This window comes from Dipodomys ordii, unplaced genomic scaffold (assembly GCF_000151885.1).
Source record: "Dipodomys ordii isolate 6190 unplaced genomic scaffold, Dord_2.0 Scaffold11, whole genome shotgun sequence".
Taxonomy (NCBI): Eukaryota; Metazoa; Chordata; class Mammalia; order Rodentia; family Heteromyidae; genus Dipodomys; species Dipodomys ordii.
In genome coordinates, this window is record NW_012267227.1 from 3,083,662 (window position 1) to 3,091,785 (window position 8,124).

General features: G+C 40.0%; 1 protein-coding gene across 2 annotated transcripts in view; it reads left to right on the top strand.

Moving 5' to 3' along the window:
- Positions 1 to 8,124, top strand: part of Csnk1g1 (casein kinase 1, gamma 1) — a 163,771-nt gene that overhangs the window by 34,438 nt on the left and 121,209 nt on the right. For both annotated transcript variants that reach the window (XM_013010224.1, XM_013010223.1), the window contains exon 2: positions 7,235 to 7,283. The gene's annotated coding sequence lies outside the window, so the exon portion shown is untranslated. The remainder of the gene's footprint in view (positions 1 to 7,234; positions 7,284 to 8,124) is intronic.

Below are 8,124 nucleotides of genomic sequence, written 5' to 3' on the forward strand. Positions count from 1 at the left end.
CAAGGCTAGCGCTCTACCACTTGAGCCACAGCACCACTTCTGGCTTTTTTCTTTTTTGCTTATGTGGTGCTGAGGAATCGAACCCAGGCCTCATGCATGCAAGGCAAGCACTGTACCACTGAGCCACCTTCCCAGCCCAGTTTTGTGAGTTTCATGCTCACTCTTTTCCTCATCTGTAATATAAAGAAGATTGTAAAATATTCCTGTCTCTTAGGCATTAAAAGAGTTCCTGCCACATTAGGACCTAATAAATTTGTAGATGCTGTACTTGTCATTGTTCTATAGCGTGACAAATGTCTTAGTCTTAAGAGTATTCAGCTTTTAGCCGGGCGCCGGTGGCTCATGCCTGTAATCCTAGCTACTCAGGAGGCTGAGATCTGAGAATTGCGGTTCAAAGCCAGCCCGGGCAGGAAAGACTGTGAGACTCCTCTCTCCAATAAACCACTAGAAAACCGGAAGTGGTGCTGTAGCTCAAGTGGTAGAGCGCTCGCCAAATGCAGAGAATAATAAAATCGGGGAAAAGATTGACTTTGTTATAGGAATACTAGAAGAAATGTGCCCCTCACATTTCTATTAAAATTATGAAGGAAGAGAAGAACAATGATCCTTTAAAGGAAAGAGGGAATTAAATATAACTTCAAACATTCTAGCCAGTTGAGTGAAGCTGTCTTTCTTTGTGTTTAAATATAGTCTTTGATTAATGAATAATTCCTTCAGATTAGACAAATGCTAAGTAAAAGCAGAGTAGTATTGGTAGTACTCGTAGTGATTCAGTGCTGTAGCAGCTCTTGAGCAGCCACTCTTCAAGCTACCAATAAATACCTCACAGTGGAGCAGTGGAAACTCTTTCAAGAGGAGGATTTAAAACATGCATTTTACATTGCTTTGATTATAACAAGCAAGTTCAGTCTTAGACTTTGAACTAGCCAAGTCACTTTAAAAACTTATTTTGAGTGTTTCATGTGAGTATATAGTATGTGCCTGAAAACAAAAAGGCTCAGCCCTTGGGCACATTTGACTAGTTCATGCATACAACTAAGAAATGTGTACATGTTAAAATAAGTCTTACATGCTGCTCAACAGTGAAAAATAGGTTGTAGAATAAGGATTGCAGAAAGGAAAGAATCTTATGATAATTTCATCAAAAAAGGAAAATACAGTAAAGTGCTCCATAAGATCAAATTAGAGCCTAGTAGTTTCTTTTACAAGATTTATTCCTGCCTTGTGATGTTTATCAGTAGCTTAGTGGGAAATACTGAAAGAAAATTCAGGCTTAAAAAAAATTCAAGGGGGGGGCTGGGAAGGTAGCTCAGCGGTAGAGTGCATGCCTTGCAAGCATGAGGCCCTGGGTTCAATTCCTCAGCACCACATAAACAGAAAAAGCCGGAAGTGGTGCTGTGGCTCCAGTGGTAGAGTGCTAGCTTTGAGCTGAAGAGCTGAGGGACAGCGCCCAGGCCCAGAGTTCAGGCCCCATGACCGGACCCCCAAAAAAAAAATTCAAGGGGTCCTGAGCACTGTTGGCTCAAGCCTGAAATCCCAGCTACTCAGGAGGCTGAGATCTGAGCATCATGGTTCAAAGCCAGCATGGGCAGGAAAGCCTGTGAGACTCTTCTCTCCAATAAACCACCAGAAAACCAGAAGTGGCATTGTGGCTCAAGTGGTTAGAGCATTAATTAGCCTTGAGCTGAAGAGCTGAGTGACAATGCCTAGGCCCAGAGTTGAAGCCCCACCACTACCACCACCACCACCACCACCAACAACAACAAAAAATTAAAGGCCTGGGGATGTAACTTAGTGGCAGAGTGCTTACCTAGCATGCATGAGGTCCTGGGTCCAATTCCTCAGTACCACATAAACAGAAAAAAGCTGGAAGTGGTGCTGTGGCTCAAGTGGTAGAGTGTTAGCCTTGAGCACAGTGCCTAGGACCTGATTTCAAGCTTCAGGACTAGAAAAAAGAAAGTACTCAGGTCTTGAGTTCAAGCCCTAGTACTGGCACAAAAAAAAAAAAAAAGAAAAAAAACTGAACATGTCAGTGGGTGCAGTACATCTTGATCATTGTCACCCCTTTCATTATTCTCCCTCATCTGTTTCAAATCCATCCATTCCCTCAAATTACCTGGTTCTGTTTTGACATATGAATCTGGCTTATGTGTAAAGTCACTGGTAACCCCAGCTTTCCTTCCTCCTCCATCCCACTGGCTGGCTTGCCTTGCAAAGTTTAATCATATAGTCATCTCTAATTATAAAGCTTTACTAACATTCATTTTTTGTTTGTTTGTTTGGCCATGGGGCTTGAAATCAGGGCCTAGGCACTATCCCTGAGCTCTTTTGCCCAAGGCTAGCACTCTACCACTTTGAGCCACAGTTCCACTTTGAGTTTTCTGCTGATTAATTGCCTGGGCTGGCTTCAAACCGAGATCCTCAGAGCTCAGCCTCTAGATTGAGTAGCTAGGAAACAAACAAAAAAACAAACAGCCTCAGCTGTTTGTTTTAAGAGAAAGTCTTACTATGTAGCCTATGCTGTCCTGGAACTTGATCTTCCTTCCTCTGACTCCTCAGAACTGGGATTACACCACACATGTGACCTTCCCAAATAACGTGTTAGATCTTTGATCAGGCTTTTAGCTGAAAAGTGTAGTGTTAGTGTCCTTAACTTAGTGTGGTATCCAAAGTGGCTATGTTTATATCAGCTCATGATAATGTCATGCAATACAACCTTTTTCCTTTAGTTACACAGCCATCTGTTATATAAGTATTTTCATGATTTCAGTATAGAATAAGCTTCTCTTTTGAATGCTGCTCATTTCCTTAGACTAATACATTAAACTGTTCCCTTTGGTTTTGAAATTGAGAAATGGTAATTTTACCTTCAACAAGAAACAAGTGAATTAAATTTATCTCATTAACAATACTAACCATATTATTCTGAACCTTTAGAAAGCATAATTATTTCAGATTCTTCTCTATTAAGAAATTTTATTGCTAGGGTGAACTTACTGTTACAAACAGGACTTTTTCTGCTTGCTTTGTGAGTTCCATCTTATTTATTAAATTTATTTACTTATAAATTTCTTTATTAAATCTTATTAAATTTATTTATTCACATTTGCTCAGCAGGTACTCTATTGTGCCTCACAGCCAGCATTTTTCTTGTTAATTGGAGGTAAAAGTCTCTGGACTTTTCTGCCTGGGCTGTCTTTGAACTAGATCCTTCTCTTGTAGCTAAGATTAAAGGCATCATCCCCTGGTACCTGGCTTTAAATTTCATATTTTCAGATGGAGTCTTACTATTTTGCCCAAACTGGTTGTTAACTGGGCTTAGGCAGTCTTTCTTTGTCAGCCTCCAGAATAGCTAAGACTATAGGTATAGCCTGGCTTTAAGAACTGTAGTCTGTGAATTACAAATGATAGCTCTGGCAGTGTTTAAATTTAAAAAAAAAAAAAGCCAACAGATAAAAACTGGTAAATTTTATTCAAATATTTTTTTTCTAATCATGGGGCTTGAACTCAGGGCCTGAGCTCTGTCCCTGAGCTCTTTTGCTCAAGGCTAGCACTCTACCACTTTGAGCCACAAAATCCTTCTAGTTTTTGGTCGTTAATTGCAGATAAGAATCTCATGGAGTTTATTGCCCAAGCTGGCTTTGAACTGCTATCCTCAGATCTCAGCCTCCTGAGTAGCTAAGATTATAGGTGTGAGCCACCTGGGCCCAGCTAGAATTTCTGAAAGCTCAATACCTGTGGCTCATTTCTGTAATGTTAGCAACTCAGGAAGCTGAGATAAGAAGGATCTCAGTTGAAGCCTATCCTGGGCAAAAGTATGAGACCTCATCTTCATCAGTAATTGGGCAAAAAGGCTAGAGACCCTGCTTAAATGGTAGAGTACCTGCCAAATTCAGCCAACCTTGAAACAAACTACAATAATTTGAGTAACATTGTTACTGTAGAGGATTTTTTTTTGGTTTGTTTGTTATGGGGCATGAACTCTGGGTCTGGGTGCTGTGCTTCAGCTCTTCGGCTCAAGACTAGTGCTCTACCACTTGAGCCACAGCACCACTTCTGGTTTTCTGCTGATTTATTGGAGATAAGAGTTTCAGGGACTTTCCTGCCCAGGCTGGCGTTGAGCAGTGATTCTCAGATCTCAGGTTCCTTTTAGAGTGATTCTTAAAGGGCCATTTACTGTTTTGTTTTTCTTTTAAAGATTGTAGTTTGGGGTGGTCTTGATCTCATCTGTTTGCCTCAGCTACCTGAATGCTAGTTATAGGCAAGAACCACCATGCAAAGGGCTAATTCTAGTTACTCAGCCACTATCTCTAGTTACTCAGGAGGCTGAGATGAGGATCACAGTTTGAAGCTAGCCATTGAAGGAAAGTCTGTGAAACTCTTATCTCCAATTAACCACCAAAAGGTTAGAAAGTAGATCTGTGGCTCAAGTGGTAGAGCACTAACTAGTCTTGAATACAAAAGCTCAATACGATTTATTCCTTTAAAAAATTTTCAGGATTCAGGTTTTTTTGGTTTGGTACTAAGCTCAGGAGCTCAAGATTTAAAAAAAGTAATTTACTGTTATAGAGGTGATATATACAGAGGGATTACATTTATATGCATCAGGGAATAAGTACATTTCCTTTCATCTGTTCCCTCATTCTCAACATTCCCTCCCTCCCATCTCCTCCCACGAGTTGTATAGTTCACTTTCATCAATGTCCAGTGTGCCCCACTGCTGCACTTTTCACTCTTCTTCCTCAGATTCTGTGCCCTCCCCACACCCTCCTACAAGGATCTCAAGTTTTTATCTATTAAGAGTAGATACTTGGGCTGGGCACTGGTGGCTCACGCCTGTAATCCTAGCTACTCAGGAGGCTGAGATCTGAGGATCACGGTTCAAAGCCAGCCCAGGCAGGAAAGTCCGTGAGACTCTTATTTCCAATAAACCACTAGAAAACTGGAAGTGGCGCTGTTGCTCAAGCGGTAGAACACTTGCCTTGAGCTGAAGAGGGCAGGGACAGCGCCCAAGCCCAGAGTTAAAGCCCCATGACCGACCTCCCCCCCCCAAAAAAAGTGACAAATTTTATGAAATACCAAGATACTAGTTCAAAATCTAATCTGGGTAAAACCAAATTCTTTCCCATTTCACAGTATATTTGAACCTGGATGCATCTATTTTTATTCAAAGTAAATAGTTCTCCAGAAATTAAATACAGGCTTAAGTCTATTATATATTAGCCTTCAGTCTTAACCTCCTCCCTAAAGAATATAGGGTAATGAATTAGCAATGGTAAAACTTTATTTAACTGTATTTTTTGTGTGTGTGTGTGTGTTTTCTTTTTGGTACTGAGAATTGAACCTGGGATGTTGTACTTTCTAGGCAAGCGCTTTGCCACTGGAGCTATATCCCAGTCCAAGCCAGTAATAATTATTTTTATTTTATTTTATTTTATTTTATTTACCAGTCCTGGGGCTTGAGCTCAAGTCCTGGGCTCTGTCCCTGAGCTTCCTTTGCTGAATGCTAGCACTCTACTACCAAGCCACATTCCCAGCCCCAGTAATAATAATTTTAAAGCAAAAGTAGTACATAAAACTTTATCAAAGTGATGAAAAATCAGTAACAGCCCTAATTTTGTGCCAGAAATTCTGAGGAGTATCTTTCAGCTTTAGTATAATTTGGATCAATGGGAAGAAAAATATTTGCAACTCTCCAAGTGGCACCATATACTATTGTTAGAAATACATAAATTTCTGAAACATATATCGTGGGAAGAAGAAAAGTAGTTTCATATATGGTTTAATAGTATTAAGATTACACTAGCAGGACAATTAAGGAAATTACAATTCATTTATACTATTTCTAAAAATAAATTTACAAAAATAATATACTTCTTCTTTGATAAAGTTTATAAGCATTACAATTGACCTAGTTTACATTGAGAAGTCCCTACCAAACTTGGATGGATGAGATTTAGAGGTAAAAACCAAAGGCAAGAGAAAGGCTCACTAGTTCTGTAAAAGTCATTTTTCTCTGCAGTGTAGCTATTGCTTAAGGTTCTAGTTTTCTGCCCATCCTGTTAGGTGATGAAATGAATGAAGCAGCTAAAGAAGCTAACAGGCTAATAGAGAATAGCTAATAGCTAATAGAGAAGCTAAATAGACTTGAGAAAAATCATTTACACCAACTGTGGGCCAGGATAGCTTGAGTTTGAAAACTTTCAATTCATGAGTTGTTTTTATGCCTGTATTCAGGAGGTAGAGATTTGGAGGATTGGGTTTTGAACAAAATGAGACCCTGTCTTAACCAAAAAGAATGGGCTTGGTGGTGGTGATGGTATTAGTGGTGGTGGTGTTTGCTTTTTCTTTTTTCTTTTTTTTTTTTAAGAGGGCACAGAAGAGGAGGGAGGATGAACAAATGCAATCATACTATTCATTATTCACTATGTGGAAAATGTACTATGTAACTTGTGGGCAGAAATGGAGGAGAACTAGAGGAAAGCGAAGGAAAAGGTGACACCATCCCCAAAAAGAAATGTACTTATCACTTAGGAAATGATAACCCCTCTGTAAAACACCTTTAAGAAATATAAAATTGGGGCTGGGAAGGTGGCTCAGTGGTAGAGCACTTGCCTTGCATGCATGAGGTCTTGGGTTCAATTCCTCAGCACCACATAAGCAGAAAAAGCTGGAAGTGATGATGTGGCTCAAGTGGTAGAGTGCTAGCCTTGAGCTGAAGAGCTGAGTTTAGGCCCTATGACCAGCCTCCCCCTCTCCCCAAAATATATATGATTATGTTTTTAAAAGAGAGTGCATTTGGTATAGTGTGTATTTACCATCCCAGCTGTGGGTGGGAGGTGATAATGGGGAAACACCATCTTTCATAAAAGCAAATGGGACCAGAGGCATTGTACACTGGTAATGTACCTCCCTGGAAAGCACAAAGACCTAAGTTCAAGCCTCCAGAATTGCTAAAAAGAAAGTATTTTTATGAGAGAGTTGTCCTTCTCCCATCCTGCCCTCTCTATTGAGGTTTGAACTCAGAGGATTAAATTTGCTAAATAAGTGCTTTCTTGAGTCACACCTCTCACCCAAGACGTGGCCTTTAAGTAAGTAAATTAGATGTAGTACTGTATTTCAACCAATCTGTTGTTATTTTTAAAAACGTACAAAAATGTGACCCCTTGGAGAAATTTTACCACAAAACTGTATAAATATACTATTTAATAGCACTTTTTTTTGTTTGTTTCAGGAGGACATTTGTGAAGTCAGTGCATTTTTGACTCAATGGGGCTGAATTGGTAAGTGAATTAGCCAGAAGGGTCATCTGCTTAGTGTAGTAGGAGTTAGCTCAGGCTTTTGATGTTTGGCTGGATTAGACTGTGTGACTTAGTCAATGACTGTATCTTCCCTGAGCCTCAGTTGCCTCTATTAAAATAAATAAATTGCCTTTACTAAGGTAAGTATGTTCAAGTTAACTCCACTGTATAGGTCATAAACACCTAGTCAGTCATTAAAAGCAATGTAAATGGCTAAGCGCTGGTGGCTCTCACCTATAATCCTACCTACTCAAGAGGGTATATCTGAGGATCCTGGTTAGAAGCCAGCCGGTGCAGGAAAGTATGAGACAACTCTTATCTCTGTGTAGTCAGGAAAAAGCTGGAAGTAGAGCTGTGGTTCACCTGGTAAGGGACAGCACCAAGTTTAAGCCATTACTTCTAGTATTGGCACATAACACACAAAAAAAGTAAATGCCTTTCATAAACTTATGTCCCTCCTGTATAAATGCCACTCATTTAAATGACTTCTCAGCTGCTATCAGCAGTCTATAAAAAGTACTGAAGAACAGACTACTGCTGTCTCTACACTTTCCTCACTGCAGTACCCTGCCTTGCTAGTCATTGTCACCAAAAGTTGGACTCTGTCCATACTTGCCAAGGTCTCATCTATGAAGACTTGTTTAAAAATGGCTTCTTGTAAAGGCCTGACCACCCCCTATCTAAAACTCTCTTCTTTCTAACTTCATTTTCCATAATCTTTATTTCAGCAACTTTGGGTTTAAATTGAATCATAGTCCGTGTGTGTGTGTGTGTGTGTGTGTGTGTGTGTGTGTGTGTGTGTGTGTGTGTGTGTGTGTGTGTG